Here is a 17524-nt window from a genome sequence, read left to right on the forward strand (position 1 = left end):
TGGAACGACAGCCCCTTCAAAAGAGGCGGCAGAACTCCAAGGAGATGGAAGATAAAGCATCCCAGCCCCCGGGCACTGGAAGCTGTGATGCGCCCGGCGTGCCCCAACCCCAAAGTGCCACACGTAACGATGTGGCCAACGCATCTCAGCTCCGGGACACCGGGAGCAAAGACACGTCTGGTGCACCTCAGCTCTGGGAAGCCCGGAGCAGTGATGTTTTCGAGGAGGAACAGATGGAAGCAGCAGAGGACAACCCAACCCTTGCTGTCTACAAGACCCCCCCGATGTCACCCCAGCGGAAGAACCCCTGCATGAAAAACTAGGAGGGGTTTCTGAGCCCAACTATTGTAAAACAGCTTGCTCACACGACGGGTATGCAGGAACATCCCGAAGGACTGGGACTAGCAAGGACAAATGGTATGGGAAGCAACAACTAACTATTAAAAAATGGCTGTAAGAATTGCTTCCATTAATGTGCGTAGCATTAAATCTACTACACGATGTGTTTCAACCTTGGATTACCTCGCCAAGTTCAAAGCCGGCCTACTGTTTCTGCAGGAGTGTGGAATACCACACCTCAGCATCAACAGGCAGTGGTCGCGATGGTGGTCCCACGGGCCATCGATCTGGTCAGGGGGTAATGATTGCCGTTCCTCCGGCCTGGGTATTCTGCTGCGGGTAGGTAACTTCACCATCTCCGAAGTTAAGGAGGTGGTGGGCGGTCGCCTCCTCGTAGCAGACGTGATGTACAACAACGCTCCGCTCCGGTTGATCAACGTGTACGCCCCGGTACAACGCAGCGAGCGGCTGACCGTTTTCCAGCAGCTCCCACTGCTGCTGGCAACGTCCAGGCCGGTCATCCTAGGCGGTGACTTCAACTGCATCATCGATGCGGCTGGACGATCCGGCAGTGACGACAGCAAACTGGACGCTACGTCCAGATTCCTAATAGAAACAGTTAAAGATGCCAAACTGCACGATGTCTTCAGCAAACCTGCAGGCGGAGCGCAGCGCAGATACACATGGTCAAGATCGGACGGGTCTGCCTGTTCCAGGATTGACTTCCTGTTTGTGTCCCGTGCCGTCACGGTCGGATCCATCGACATCAAGCCGGTGTTCTTCTCCGACCACTGCCTCTTACTGGCCAACTGTCACTTACAGGACGACCAGCGGGTTGGCAGAGGGACGTGGAAGCTCAATGCTACACTGCTGACCCCAGAGAACGTTGAGGAACTCAAAATGGATTACAAAGGTTGGAGGACCGTGAAACCCCTCTTTGAGTCTCCAGTTCACTGGTGGGAAGCGATTAAGGAGAACATCAAGAGGTTCTTCATCCACAAAGGTGTTCAGAGGGCGAGAGAGAGACAGAGGGAAATGTCCCGACTCCAGGAAAGTATGCAAAATCTGCTCCAGTTGCAGTCAATGGGGGTCGAAGTCAAGGAGGAACTCCAAGAGGTGAAGAGCCAGCAGGCCTCGCTCTTTGCCAAGGAGGCCTCCAAGATCATCTTCCGGTCCAGAGTCCGCTCCATCGAGCAGGATGAGATGTGCTCGCGTTACTTCTTCCAAAAGGTACACAGAGAGAGCTCTGTTATCAGCAGCCTGAAGGAAGAAGATGGCTCGGTAACGTCTTCGCAGTCCGACATACTAAGGATCAGCAAATCCTTTTATGCTGGGCTGTATGACGCGAAGCCCACAGACAGCAGAGCCTCCCAGTCCTTCCTGTCATCTATCACAGAGGTCTTAGATGACAGCAGGAGGGAGAGGCTGGACAAGCCGCTAACTCTGGATGAGCTGACAAAGGCCGTCGAGTCCTTCGAGATGAGTAAAACTCCCGGAAGCGATGGCTTACCGGTTGAATTGTACTCGGTCCTGTGGGACTGGGTCGGCCCGGACCTGCTGGAAGTATACGAGAGTATGCTCCTGGCCGGCAGCATGTCAGAATCCATGAGGAAAGGCATCATCACCCTCATTTACAAGCGGAAGGGGGAGAGGGGAGAAATCAGAAATTGGCGACCCATCTCACTGCTTAATGTTGATTACAAGATTCTGTCCAAAGTCATAGCCAGTCGAGTCAAGTCTGCTCTGGAGTCGGTGATCCACCCCGATCAGACCTGTACTGTACCCGGCAGGAAGATCTCTGATAGTCTCGCGCTACTCAGGGATACGATCGCCTATGTGCAGGACAGGAGGGTGGACACCTGCCTCATCAGCCTGGACCAGGAGAAGGCTTTTGACAGGATATTGCACACCTACATGATGGATGTGCTTTCCAAAATGGGGGTTGGGGAGGGAATTTGCAATTGGATCAAACTGCTCTACACAAACATCAGTCGCGCAGTCTCAATCAATGGGTGGGAATCGGAAGGTTTCCTGATCCAATCTGGAGTCAGACAGGGCTGTCCTCTCTCCCCGGTCTTGTTTGTTTGCTGTATTGAACCCTTTGCTGAGTCTATTAGGAAGGATGCGAGCATAAGAGGGGTGACAATCCCAGGCAGTGGAGGCACTCAGGTGAAAACCTCCCTGTACATGGATGACGTCGTCGTCTTCTGCTCGGATCCACTGTCCGTGCGCAGACTGATGAGCATCTGCGACCAGTTCGAACTGGCCTCGGGAGCCAAAGTTAACCACGGCAAGAGCGAGGCCATGTTCTTTGGGAACTGGGCTGACCGATCCTTTGTCCCCTTCACCATCAGGTCAGACTACCTGAAGGTGCTGGGGATATGGTTCGGAAGGGCTGGGGCGTGCACCAAAACCTGGGAGGAGCGAGTAGCCAAGGTATGACAAAAGTTGGGCATGTGGGGGCAGCGATCTCTCTCCATTGTGGGTAAGAACCTGGTCATCAGGTGCGAGGCGCTCACGTTGTTGCTGTACGTGGCGCAGGTCTGGCCCATACCCCACTCCTGCGCTGTGGCAGTCACCCGAGCCATTTTCCGTTTCATCTGGGGATCTAAAATGGACCGGATCCGGAGGGACACGATGTTCAAATCTCTGGACAAGGGTGGGAAAAATGTACTCAACGTGGCCCTCATCCTGATGACTACCTTCGTGTGCAGCTGCATCAAGCTGTGTTTAGATCTCCAGCACGCAAACTCCAAGTGTCACTACATCTTGAGGTTCTATCTGTCCCCGGTGTTGTGAAGGATGGGCCTGGTCACATTGCCACGGAACGCTCCATGCAGTTGGACCGTGCCATACCACCTATCCTTCGTGGAGCAGTTTCTGAGGGAAAACACCTTCGACCACCGATCCATCAGGCAGTAGTCTGCACGGAACATCCTCAAGGCCCTACGGGAAAAGGAGACGGTAGATCCTGTCAGATGGTTCCCCAAGCAGACTGCCAAAGTCATTTGGCAAAATGCCTCATCTCCAGAACTTTCAAACAAGCACCAAGATGTAGCTTGGCTGGTGGTGAGAAGAGCCCTCCCCGTCAGATCCTTCCTGCACACCTGAAGTCTCACCTCCGCCACACAATGCCCTCGAGGTGGCTGTGGTGGGGAAGAGACGGTTGCCCACCTCCTTCTGGAATGTGTCTTTGCAAAGCAGGTGTGGAAAGAGATGCAGTAGTTTTTGTCGAGGTTCATCCCAAGCAGCTCTGTAACACAGGAGTCTGAGCTCTACGGGCTGTTCCCAGGGACGCACACCGAGATAAACATCAACTGCTGCTGGAGGACTATCAATTTGGTGAAAGACGCCCTTTGGTCTGCCTGAAACCTGCTGGTCTTCTCGCGCAAAGAGTTGTCCACCACCGAATGTTGCAGACTGGCACATTCCAAGGTCCAGGACTACATGCTGAGGGACGCACGAAAGCTTGGGCCAGCTGCAGCAAAGACTCAATGGGGAAAGACCACAGTGTAAGGTCCCCCCACCAAGCTGAACTGAGAGGCTGGATCCATGGGAAACCCCTCAAACTGTATCGGGAAAATTTTGTGTGCTGTAAATGTAAAAATGTAATTGGCATGACAATGAAATGGAAGGGTTGTGAGGCAACTCATGATTGTATAGAAGGAAACTGATCACCTTTGCACTGTTTGTATTTTTTGACTTGATGCTGTTTTAAACTGTTTGGGAATGTAATTTTCACAGATTTTTATGAATAAAGTATATCTTGGAAATAAAAAAAAACCAGAGCATCATCCCCAAATTACCTTTTCTTAAACCAAACAAAAGCAATTGGTGTCATTGTAAACCAGCACACATTGGTTGTCTTCACTAATCTTGGAACCTGAGTCACATAGAATTACAAAATCTCCATCAAACAACAGTATTCCACAAAAGCAGCTTTAACTAATTCCCCTTCCTCCTCATGTTGTTCATTCAGCAGTCAAGCTGACATCTCCACTCAACCTATTCAATCGCATAGTTTGACTTGTAGCATGGTTCATTGAAAGAAAGACTTGCATTTATTTACCATCTTTCACTTCCCAAAGCACTTTACAGCAATGAATACATTTGTGCAGCCAATTTGTACTTTTATAATGGCAATGTGATAATGACCAGCTAATCTGTTTCAATGACGTCAATTGAGAGATAAATATTGCCCAGGACAACTCTATTGCTCTTCTTCAAAATAACTTCAGGGGATCTTTTACATCTGCTTGAGAGAGAAGGCGAGGTCTTGAATTTCACATCTCATCTAAAAGATGGCATCTCCAACAGTGCTGCAGTCCCTCAGTGCTGCATTGGAGTGTTTCTGTGCTTAAGTCTTTGGAGTGGGACTTAAACCTGCATCATTTTGGCTCAGAGGTGAGAGTACTACCAAATGAGCCACAGTTGACATTATTGCTAGTAGTAAAATGGAAGATTGTGGCTTCAAGCTCCATTCCAGGTCTTAAGTGTAAAAATCCAGGCTAACAGTTTAGTTCAGTGCTGAGGGAATGTTACAAAAGCTGTTTAGAATGAAACATAAATCAGGCATTTTCTGCCTCTGTAAAAAGATCCAATACAAGGAGCAGAGTTCTCCCAGTGTCCTGGTGAATACTCATCCCTCAGACAACACAATCAGATACAGATTAACTGGCCATCCATCTCATTGCTGTTTGTGGGACTTTGCTGTGGGCAAATTGGCTGCCACAGTGAAGACACTTCAAAATAATCCATTCACTGTGAAGTGTTCTGGAACGTTCTCAAAACTTGGAAGGTTTTATACAAATGCAAGTGCTTTTTATTTTCTTCCTTTGAAGTTGACATGGCCACTACTACAAGGCTTCATCTTCATTATGCATAGTAATCAGATAGATGCTATACACTATGGGCTAGATTTTGTTGAGTTCCCGATGTCAGGCTCTGTGGCGGGGGGTAGGGGCCGGAAGATTGGAGTGGCAGCGGCCCAAAACGGAGCTCGATGCCGGGAATGCAGGGCCCGATCTTCCCGGTGGCAGGGAAGCTCTATGGCGGCACATCTGTCACTCTGCAGCGGGACCCAGATTTCAATATTCAAATCAGCTGTTTAAATATATTTAACTGGAAGCCAGAACGATCTTACTGGCAGTTCTGGATCTTCTGAGTGGCGTGCGGCACTCCCACGCCTTCACTTCCCCATCTAGCGAAAGCTGGCACCACCGAGGTGGGGAAGAGGGTACTCTACATTTTGTAGTGAAGTGGGGTCGGCTGAAGGGATTATCTCTGCACTTAGGTTAGTTAGGGGGATGAAAGGGGTCAACTCTGCACTTAGTGAATTTTGGATGGAGAAGGGGTAATCTGGGCTTTTCAGGTGCAGTTGGGGGGTTGGGTGGGTCAAACTTTATTTTTTGTTGCTGTTGGGGGGGGAGGGTCAACTTTGATCAGTCAATGCAGGTCTTGTAGCCCTTTAAAAATGGTGCTGGCGCCTATACAGAAACAGGCAACGCCGTTGATGACATCGCCGAGGCTGCCCCCACCACATGATCGGGAGGGAGGGGGGCTGCCCTGTATTTTATAATGAGCCGCTGGGCTGAAAACTGTGGCGGCGTAGCACGGGCCACCATTTATTCGCCCGCCACCAGGAAAACAAGATTCAGCATTATTTCTGGTTGGGGGACAGCTAATGCTGCTTTGTAACAAGCCATTAGAGGGTGCTGAAGAGCATTCAGTCGCTGAAAGAAACAACTTTTTCCTTTTGCTCCTGAGTGTCATGCCAGAGGTGTAGCGAGTGACTTGGAGTTTGCACACATACAAGCTAATCCGTCAATACCCCCAGCCCAGTGCCTGTAACTTGTGTGCAGAACCAACTTCATAGGTATAGACAAAGATACCACTTCCTGTCCTCTCACTCAGCACAGAAATCCAAATAGCAGCTATCCCCACTGCTGAAACAACACTAGAATAAACTTGTACATAATGTACATATTGAGAGCACCTCCCTACTTCCATGCATGCACACCTAAGAAGGGAGAGAAAAAATAATAAAATGAACAGTGTAAAAAGGAGTTATTTCAAAAAGTTATTCAATAAATATGTCAGATAAGGTGATAATATACAGGCCCCCGTTTTAAAAGGGAGTGGGAACAGTGCATATGAGTCGCAAAGTGGGGGACACACCCCAGGTGCCTGGGGACTTGGAGGCCCTGCTGATCTTACTGAGGGGGCAGGGAGGCGTGTGGGGGTTGAGGGGAGGAGGAAACCAGGAGAAGAGGGAAATGCTTCATGGCACATTAGGACTTAGAGAAAAAAAACAGATTGAAAATGATAACTGCCTTCCAAGAGTAAAAGCATTTAATTTAAATGTTTATTTTGTTCTGAAAAGTGAATGAAAATTGCACTTTAAGCACTCGTCAATGAAGCTTTCCATTAGCTGTTACCTTTCCTTTCAGTCAGCCAAACGATGTGATACATGACTTCTGATGATATGGACCAAGGAAATTCCCTTGTTGCATTTCTGCTTCATTCCATCAGTGTCAGTGGGTGAATTTTAACCCCCCCCCCCAAAAAAAATGTAGGTTGGGGTCAGGTGATATCTCAAATATGTCCCTAACCTCCCATTTCCAGGTTTAACAGAGGCTAACCAAGGGATGGGCAGCCAACCCACTCCTAGGAGGCAGATTAACAATATTGCTTTGCAGGTTTATGCCAGGTTGACCAGGTTTCCTGGGCCTCAAAAACCCAACAGCTAAAGAGAGGCAAAGGTAGCTTTGGGGAGAAAGTAAGTGCATTGACAGCACTGCTTGTGGGCCAGGAGGAGCAGACACCTCCTCCCACGCCCCGGATTGAGGACTGAATTCCCCCCCATCAGGATCAGACCTCCTCCTCCCCCTCTCAACTCACCTGCCCTTGGGTTCGAATTTCCTTGGGGATCAGACACCCCCACCGCTCCGCCACCGCCCCCCCCACCACGATCCCAGCCATGCTCCCAGTCACAGCTGCAGCTCATAGCCTGTTCCAGAATCCTCGTCACCCAACTGGAAGCCAAGCCTGTCAATCAGGCTGACCTCTGGGAAGGGGACGTGTCAAGGAGAAATAATGTACACTGTGGTGTTAAAACTCCACTGCATGCAAGGAAACCCCCACTTCCAGGTTTCCCATCTGAAACTCCACCCACCCTCTTCCAACTACACAACCCACCCCTGTCATTGCGTCTGGGGTAAACCAAACAAACAAAATCTGACACCACTCCACACCACAGGTGAACAAAAGTTTGGTCAAAGAGGTAGGTTTAAGAAATGCCTTAAAGGAGGGGAGAGATAGAGAGGCAGAGACATTTAGGGAGCCAATTTCAGAACCAAAGCACTAAGTGGATCTTTCAATTGTCCAGCCATTCATTGGGATGGATTTTATGGGCCCCATCAAGGTAGGGCCGGAGGCGAGGCGTGGGGGGGGGGGGGGGCACAAAGAATCGCAACAGGTGGCGGGGTGGGGAAGGGCCAATTGCCTCCCTGTTGCCAAGCGATCTTACTGGGGACAGGATAGGCCGATGGCAGCCTTCCCACCCAAAGGCCAATTGTGGCCCTTAAATTTGTGATCTTACTAGCGGCGGGGGTGCCTCCACCATGCAGGGAGGGTGCCTTGTAAAACAAGGGTTGAGTGGGAGGTCTCCCTCCTCCATGGGCAATCTGTGGCCCATCAAGGAACACCACCAGGAACCAGTTCACGCCCGGCCCCTCCCCCTAGACTGCACGATCATCCCCTCAACCTCCCCTTGCCGGGGCCTTTCGGACTGGACCCATGACCCCACCTCACCTACCTCTGGTCTGGGGTTCTCACGCTGGGCCTGGGTCTGATGCCTCTACAGTACTGGCAGTGGCCACCGCTCCTGGTGGCGCTGCCGATACTGTTGAGCTACTGGCCGTCTGATTGGTCGGCAGCTCTTGGAGGCAGCATCCCCGTCTTTAAAGGGACGAGGATCCAGGTTCCCCCTGCCTTTTCGGCCCACGCTGGGAGCCCCACCTTCTACACAAAATCCAGTCCATTGTGTGGCTCTTGTGTTTTTTGTAACCTGCTACCAAGTGTCAGGAAAATCTTTCACTCCATTTCTACAACTGAAATGTACTTGGGGTGTCCCTGAGCTAGTTTCCATGTTCCTGCTGATCGAAATGTATTGAGATGAATCTGGCTTCACTCGTATGAATGTGAGATTTTTTTGAGAAGGCAATCTTTGTTCTGGGATCCTTAATTCTGGAGAGAAAACACAATCTCTTGATTTTCATTAATTGAGGGTTTCAACGAATTGTGTTCATTACTCATAGAAAAGGAAATACTTTGATGGATCATTGGAGTAAGGTAGCAAACATGATGCTTAAATACAAGATTATAACTTTCAACAATGGAGCTGGGAGAAAGGTGGGAAAAAAGAAGAAAGAGAGAAAGACTTGCATTTGTATAGCGCCTTTCACAACCTAATGTGCTTTACAGCCAATGAAGTACTTTTTGAAGTGTATTGTAATGATTGTAATGTAGAAACCTGGCAGACAATTTGTGCACAGCAAGCTCCCACAAACAGCAAGGAGATAATGCCCACATAATCTGTTTTAGTAATGTTGATTGAGGGATAAATATTGGTCAGGACACCAGGAATAACTCTTCTGTTCTTCTTTGCCATGGGATCTTTTACTTCCACCTGAGCGGGTAGATGGGATCTCAGTATAATATCTTTCTGAAAGGCAGCACCTCTGACAGTGAGAGAGAAATATCAATGTCTTGAACAGACTTACTCTCAGATTGAAAAAATACAGCTGGACTCTGTTTGTCCAGTCAAATTAACCAAAATCAGAGCTGAATAGCTGTTATTTGTCTCTAGTTGACGTGATGGTGTTCTATCTGCTTTATTTTGGGGATTGTTTAAAGAATTACTATGAGAAAGCTTGTATCAGCAGGGCATTCTGAGAATTCTACCCTCATTATCATCCTGGAATGTCTGCCACACCATGGGCTGGTGTTTGTTGTCCCGCCACTGCTCCCGTGGCGGGTGCAGAAAATGGCAGCCACCCCACATGGGAGCCACGCGGCTGTAATTACATGGCGGGCAGCCACTTGACATATTGACAGCGGTTCCCCCCCAAACCCCCAATAATGTGGCGGGGGCAGCATTGGTAACACCATTCACAGCATCACATGATGCTGGAGCAGGTGCTGGCACCATTTTTAAAATGCTGCCGGCCCACAGCCTGACTTGCTCAGCATTCTCTTGCACAGCACTCCTCAGGTCAACACACCTTGCAGCTCCACTCATTCATCTCTTTCAAGGCAACTTACATCCCCTTCTGAGCAGCCAACACTCTCACTCACCCTCATCCTATTGCCCTCTTGCACCCATGCCTCACAGTCACCCTCCACAAATGATGTCATTCCCTTCTCTTGAAACAAGTCATTACAAACACTCACACCTCTCTGCTTTCCCTCCCTGCAGAAGCAGTTGGTAGTGGTGTAGCACCAGTTCTTGCCCCTCAGCAGAGGTGGAAAGCAAAGCTCCATAAGCTGCTCCCATGCCATGTTGCAGGCTGGCAGCAAGGAAGTGCAGCCGAAGGTGACGGAAGTGCAAGACGGGTGAAGTGATTTCCAAGAAGCTGGCGATCACCTGTCTTTGAGAAGGAATACTATGAGAAGCAGCCTCTTACCTGGCCATGACTGGAGCTCTTCTGTGTAACTGATCAAAGCCTTCATAGTTTATCACCTTCACTGAAGAAACTGTTCCTGTCATGACCCTGGTGACACATTGGGAAATGGTTCCCTGGATCGGAAATCCATGATTCAGGGTTAAAGCAGCTCATAATTGGCTTCTCAACGACCTCAACTACTTCTGATTTACCTATCTGACAGAGCCAAGGGAGTTCCCTGCTAGACCTCTGTTATATATTGTTATACTATCTGTAAAGTGCTTGGAACTAATTATCTAGGAACTAGTTGTCATGTGTAAGTATTCCAGTGGGGCCACATTCACGGCTGCACTGGAGAGTCATGTGATATGTAACAGAAAACCAGTTGTGCTCAGTCCTACAGCAGGCAGCATGGTTGCTCTACAAATACATGAAAAGCTCAAGCCTTTCCAAGTTTAAAGTGTGATTATTTCCAACATCTTGGAACCAGAAAACAACAAGAATATGTAACAACTGCAATGCTGCCCCAGGGAAGGCTGGAAGAGGGTGGAATCATGTTGGGATCCCAAGCCGATGTCAATTTCCGGGACTTTCCCAGCCTGCTCACTCCTGAACCCACTTCCACTGGCCCACTTTGTTTTCCCACCCTCGCCAGTCCTCTTCTGTTCCCTTTCCCCTGGAATACTGCTCCGGGCTCCAGGGAAATTCCAGGCTACCATTTCTAATAAGTACAAATGTGAGAAAATTTCAGCAACAAACTCTCAGGGTGGACTTCTTGTTCCAGAGCAGCTATTATGTGTTTGTGTTTTATCATATTGTAAAGGTATAATTTGTGGCAGGTAAAGTAATGCAGCATACTGCAGCTGGACCATTGTATTTGATCAAATCTGAGTTTTCTCATTTGCATCATTGGGTTGTAAAGTGACCAGCTGAAGGATATCATTTGTAAGGAAATTATCTCCTCAGAATTGCTCTGTTTTTGGAAAATATTATAAAGAAGTAAAAAGTCTTTTCCTTCCTAGCTCATGTTACCAAGCTATAGACAGATTTAGATATTGCAGCATTCCCTATAGTCAACCATATGGTAAGCTTTTAATCGTTTTTTTATTTGTTTCATGAGATGTGGGTATCGCTGGCGAGGCCAACATTTATTGCCCATCCCTAATTGCCTTTGAGAAGGCGGTGGTGAGCCACCTTCTTGAATTGCTGCAGTCTATCTGGTGTGGGTACACCCACAGGGCTGTTAGGGAGGGAGTTCTAGGAGCTTGATCCAGTGACAGTGAAGGAATGGCGATATATATTTTCAAGTCAGGATGGTGTGTGACTTGGAGGGGAACTTGCAGGTGGTGGTGTTCCCATGCGTCTGCTGCCATTATCCTTCTAGGTGGAAGAGTTCATGAGTTTGGAAGGTGCTGTCGAAGGAGGTGCGGTGAGTTGCTGCAGGGCATCTTGTATATGGTACACACTGCTGCCACTGTGCGTCAATGGTGGAGAAAGTGAATGTTTAAGGTTGCGGATGGGGTGCCAATCAAGCGGGCTGCTTTGTCCTGGGTGGTGTTGAGCTTCCTGAGTGTTGTTGGAGCTGCACTCATCCAGGCAAATGGAGAGTATTCCATAACATTCCTGACGTATGCCTTGTAGATGATGGACGGGCTTTGGCAGTCAGGAGGTGAGTTACTCGCTGCAGGATTCCTAGCCTCTGATCTGCTCTTGTAGCCACAGTATTTATCCAGTTCAGTTTCTGGTCACTGGTAACCCCAGGATGTTAATAGTGGGGGATTCAGTGATGGTAATGCCATTGAATATCAAGGGGAGATGGTTAGATTCTCTCTTGTTTGAGATGGGCATTGCCTGGCACTTGTGTGGCATGAATGTTACTTGCCACTTATCAACACAAGCCTGAAATTTGTCCAGGTCTTGCTGCAAATGGACACAGACTGCTTCAGTATCTGAGGAGTTGCAAATGGTACTGAACATGGTACAATCATCAGCGAACATCCCCACCTCTGACCTTGTGATGGAGGGAAGGTCAGTGATGAAGCAGCTGAAGACGGTTGGCCCTAAAACACTACACTGGGCAACTCCAACAGCAATGTCCTGGGGCTGAGAAGATCGGCCTCCAGCAACCACAACCTTCTTCCTTTATGCTAGGTATGACTCCAACCAATGGAGAGTTTTCCCCTGATTCCCATTGACTTCAATTTGGCTATGGCTTCTTGATGCCATACTCAGTCAAATGCTGCTTTTATCTGAAGGGTAATCACTCTCACCTCACCGCTTGAGTTCAGCTTTCTTGTCCATGTTTGGACCAAGGCTGTAATGATGTCAGGAGCCGAGTAGCCTTGGCAGAACCCAAACCGGGCATCAGTGAGCAGGTTGTTGCTATTTAAGTGGCACTTGATAGCACTGTCGACAACACTATCCATCACTTTGCTGATGATTGTGAGTATACTAATGGGGCAGTAACTGGCCGGATTGGATTTGTCCTTTTTGTTGTCAGGACATACCTGGGCAATTTTCCACATTGTCAGGTAGATGCCAGTGCTGTAGCTCTACTGGAACTGTACTAGTTATATTGTGCTAAATAATTTGTGAAAAATAACACTACCACAACATAAAAAATGCTTCAGCATACACCACTGAAAACACACTGTCCACAAAATATTTAAATATTTTAGTATTTACTGAAGCTTGTCACCATTTATTCAAAAAGTATTCCCCAATATACATTTTTCATATGCATTGTGGGAAGTTTAGTTTTCTTCATTTAAATTTAAGCCATGGAATCTTTGTGTTAAATACAGTTTTGTTAAAGGCCATTACAATGTTCTAAGCATGTAAGCATCTTGGCTTTAGCAGAACATAAAAAAATACTGGTGTTGGATGACATGGAGGCATCTGGAACACAATGTCATTAAACAAAGTCTAGGTATGTGTCATGTTATTTTACCAATTAGGGATGGCACATTGTAATTCTCCTGATAATAAATACCACCAAAACATCTCTTGACATATTGACAGCACTGATATTGCAGGATGCCATCAATCCTTTCCTTTTACTTCTAAATTTATCACCCTCCATTTAGGTAAATGACCTCTTACACTCTCAAGTATCTTTCTTCTGCTGATTTATCTCTACAATCGTGTTTCAAAACTCCTGTTACCTTTTTCACCAGATGAGTATTTCCTTTGCTGATGTTAGCACCAAACCTGCAACCAGTTCTCTTTAATCACCCTTTTGAAGTCTAGGTTGGTCCAAATAGTTAATGGCTTGCAAACTGTGTTCATAACTTGTGAGATATAATTTATTAAAGTAACTTAATACTTTGTGAGATTGGAGAAAGAGGGTCTTCTGGGCAGTGCTGCAAGTTGCTGGTGTTCTGATGTGCTTTACTATAAGGCATGACTTTTTACCAACAGCTCCCACATGGTGAATCCTATCAGTCATGTTGTTGAGTGCAGGCAAGATGCTCTCCTGGAAGGTAAAGTCAAGAGGAAAGCTACAGCAGCCCCTTTCAAGTATCTCTAGCCTGCCATTTGTAGAGCTGCACTGGCAGAGGCCATCCCCTCCCCTGAGCAATAATAGTGAATGATATATGCGAGGAGGTAAAGAGAAAAGCATTCGTATGAGCAGACGAATGTAGTTATAAAGTCACATTTAAGACTGCATTTTGGAGAATGTTGTGGCACTGCTGTACCACAGATACAAAGAACATAAGCATTTCTTCATTAATGCTCTAATGATTATAAGGGACTACTGCTACTGTCATTTTCTTCAGTGGTTTGTTTTAAACATGAGGGTCCCTCCAGAGGTTAACAGTTAAATTCAGAGCTTACTCTCACTCAAGTACGCTGTCCAGTTCCAATGTATGAATGACCGCATGCCATGTAGAGCAGATCCATCTGCTTGCTATAGATGGAAGGAATTTCAATAAATGGACTATAGTTTGGGAAACCCTCAACAGCCCTGCAATTGTAGCATCATTATCATAAACATAAGCTCTTAACTACAGTGAAAGCTTGCATTTCCTGAAATTTTAATGATGCATCCATCCTACTTCTCTTAAAGAATGTTTTTTTAAATATTCGTTCATGGGATATGAGCATTGCTGGCAAGGACAGCATTTGTTGCCCATCCCTGATTTTCCTTGAGCAGGCGGTGGTGAGCCACCTTCTTGAATCGCTGTAGTCCCTCTGGTGTAGGTACACCCACAGTGCTGTTAGGAAGGGAGGTCCTGGTTTTTGATCCAGCGACCGTGAAACAATAGTGATACAGACCCAAGTCAGGATGGTGTATGGCTTGGAGGGGAACTTGTGGATGGTGGTGTTCCTATGCATCTGCTGCCCTTGTCCTTCTAGGTTGTAGAGGTTGACGATTTGAAAGGTGCTGTCGAAGAAGGCTTAGTGAATTGTTGCAGTGCATCTTATAGATGGTGCATACTGTTGCACTAGGAGGGAGTCATGCTTTATCCTGGATGGTGTCAAGCTTCTAGAGTGTTGTTGAGGCTGCACTCATCCAGGCAACTGGAAAGTTTTCCTGATTTGTACCTTGTAGATGGTGGAAATGCTTTGGGGAGTCAGGAGGTGAGTTTCTCACTGCAGAATTCCTATCCTCTGATCTGCTCTTGTAGCTGCAGTATTTATATGGCTGGTCCAGTTCAGTTTCTGGTCAGTGGTAACCCCAAGGGTGTTGGTGGGAGATTCAGCGATGGTAATGCCATTGAACATCAAGGGGAGATGGTTAAAGTCTCTCTTCTTGGAGAAGGTCATTGCCTAGCAATTTGTGTGGCACGAATATTACTTGCCACATCAGCACAAGCTTGAATGTTGTCCAGGTCTTGCTGCACGCAGGGACGAACTGCTTCAGTGTCTGAGGAATCATGAATAGTACTGAACACTGTGCAATCATCAGCAAACATCCCCACTTCTGACCTTATGATGGAAGGAAGGTGATTGATGAAGCAGCTGAAGATGGTTGGGCCTAGGACACTACCCTGAGGAAATCCTACAGCGATTTACTGGGCTGAGATGATTGGCCTTTAACAACCACAACCAACTTCCTTTGTACTAAGTGTAACTCCAGCTAGTATGCAAAATAATTGGACTTTCCAAAGCAATGGTGACACTTCATATATTGCAGTTATTGATGGGTTTAATCATAGTCTACCTTTTGTCACACTCATTCCCTAGCACATTTGATGTAACATTTTTTATTAGAATAGTGAGATAAATGAAGGTGGAGGTATTGATTCCCAGTACTATTTCCATATGTGTATCCTAAACTAACAAATGCCAGAAAACCTTGCATGTGGCCATTTGAAATAAAGTAATTGGCTTATCTACAATAAAGGGACGCTTTAACATTCTGAACAGTGCATTAAATCAATGTTGTTTAACCAGAGGAATGCCATGATATGACACTGAAACATGTTGTGAAACACCAAAACCATAATTACATCATATTTTCTGCATTGCTCCCAATGCAGTGTTGATGTGCAATGACCATATTAAATATGACCAATTTGACAGGTGTTACAAAGTAATAGTTTCACGCAAATTAAGACCTTTAGTTCATCTGGAACACCAGCATTGCATAGGTCAATGGACCATGGTGAACTCTAATTGTGCCATCGTTAGATTTCAAGAAGAAAAAATTGGCCTTATGAAATAACTTGGAAGTAAGTAAAAGATTCACCAAATTGGAATTTTTACCAGTGGCCCCTTCAACAAAGATACCTGTAACTAACTACTTATCTGTCACAGATTTTTCCTTTGCTCAATTGATATTCACTATGGATGCTCTGTAGTCATTTGCCTTTAAGAAGAGCAACCTATTGTTCCAGGACAATGCAAAACACATAAAGAAAATGAAATTTTCTCAGGCAACTAACACACTTGACATATAGAATAAAAGGATATTACCATAGATAAAGCAGATTAGAAAGAAAACTTTATAAAAATACATAATAAAGAGAAGAGTTGTGCATTGACAGGAATCGTATCCCATTGAAATGAACTGAGGGGAAATGCAAACATGCTCTTAATTGGACTTGGTCTTCAGAGACCCACTGAAGAGCACCTTATATTTTCTATTCCTCTTGTAAATTATTAAGAAGTCATGCTCCCACCACTAGAATCCCTGAATTAGATTGTGAGTATATTTTGTTGAAAGGGGCTCTGGTAGAAGTTTTATTCATTGTTGCTATTTTGACCATAAAGAGGGAGCTGATTTTATTTTTTTCATTTTTTTCTTTGTTCTTAAATAGTTTGGAGATAATGTTGGTCGAAGATCTGTCAAAGTTGAGCATTACTTTAAACAAGTACCTGGGAACTCTGATAGTATCATCCTATGTGAATATGCTTTGATAGCATTGCAGTTGATGTACCTGCTTCCTCTGGTAGAATGTTGGCTTCCATCAAACTGCCTCTATTTTGAAGATTGAGATGCCACTTCTTTCACAGCATTTCTACAACTCCATGATTAATGAACTTTAAGAAAATATGACCTTTCTTATTCTTAATCATCTGGAAAATCCTTTGGCTAACCCCATTGTTCCTGTTCCTGTGCAGCCAGAATTGAAATAATTGTGACTTGGCTACGGTCCTTGTACCTACTTTTGGAGACTGTCCAGACAATAAAGACAAATTAAAGATTGCAGCCAAATATAGGTCAGGATTTTAATTCCCATCATCTAACGAGAATGGTGCATGGGACGGGGTTAAAATGTGAAAATTCTACATCCTGAATCCAACCCAACTGTGTTCCCAGTTGCTGTGATTTTTATGATGCTGATAGACTCCTTTTAAAATGGATTGGGTGGGCTGCATCGCTGGGGCAGTGAGGCGATCAACCCCAATTTGAAGACATTACTGCTCAGTTAATGGAGTCGAGTGCACTCAACACTGACCCCGGTAAATTTTGTCAGTGCATTGCCTGCCCTCCCAATGAGTTACCTCCACCTTACTTTTTATTAAAAAGACATGACGTCACTGCACACAAATAAATGCATCCATCTATTTCTTCATCATTGTTTATCAGTATTGCACTCAAAGCTGTGATTCTGAAATCTAATGCTGCAATGATTTTCCTTTCATTAATTCTAATTGAAAGAAAATCACAGGCTGAAGGCCCGATTTCCTGAGAGGCATTCCTTTCGCGCATCATTCCCACCTGGAGCGCTGGATTGTAGAAGCAGCCATTGAATTTGAGTATTCAAACCTTAAACGGGATGAGTCAGGGCTCCTCCCTATGGGAGCTCCATCCGAAGAGCAAGCTGATGGAGTGAAGTAACTGGCAGCTTTAGAATCTGCAGCAGAAAAATTAAATGGCATAACCATTGCATTTAGCAACATTTCTATCATATTAATCCCACGCAACATGTATTTCACTGGTCGTCATCCAGATTTTCATCTCATGCCATTAATTTATTTTTCCTTGTTTATCCACACACAAGGCTTGTGCTACATATGCTATTATTTACTAAGAAAAATAAGAAAAACGTTAAGGCTTCTCAGTGTGA

The 17524-nt window shown here is 46.1% G+C and overlaps 1 protein-coding gene across 1 annotated transcript in view; it reads left to right on the forward strand.

The window, feature by feature from the left end:
• The window catches only part of si:dkey-27h10.2 (uncharacterized), a 313284-nt gene that overhangs the window by 205036 nt on the left and 90724 nt on the right, over positions 1-17524 (forward strand). The window lies entirely within an intron of this gene.

This window comes from Heterodontus francisci, chromosome 1 (assembly GCF_036365525.1).
Source record: "Heterodontus francisci isolate sHetFra1 chromosome 1, sHetFra1.hap1, whole genome shotgun sequence".
NCBI lineage: Eukaryota > Metazoa > Chordata > Chondrichthyes > Heterodontiformes > Heterodontidae > Heterodontus > Heterodontus francisci.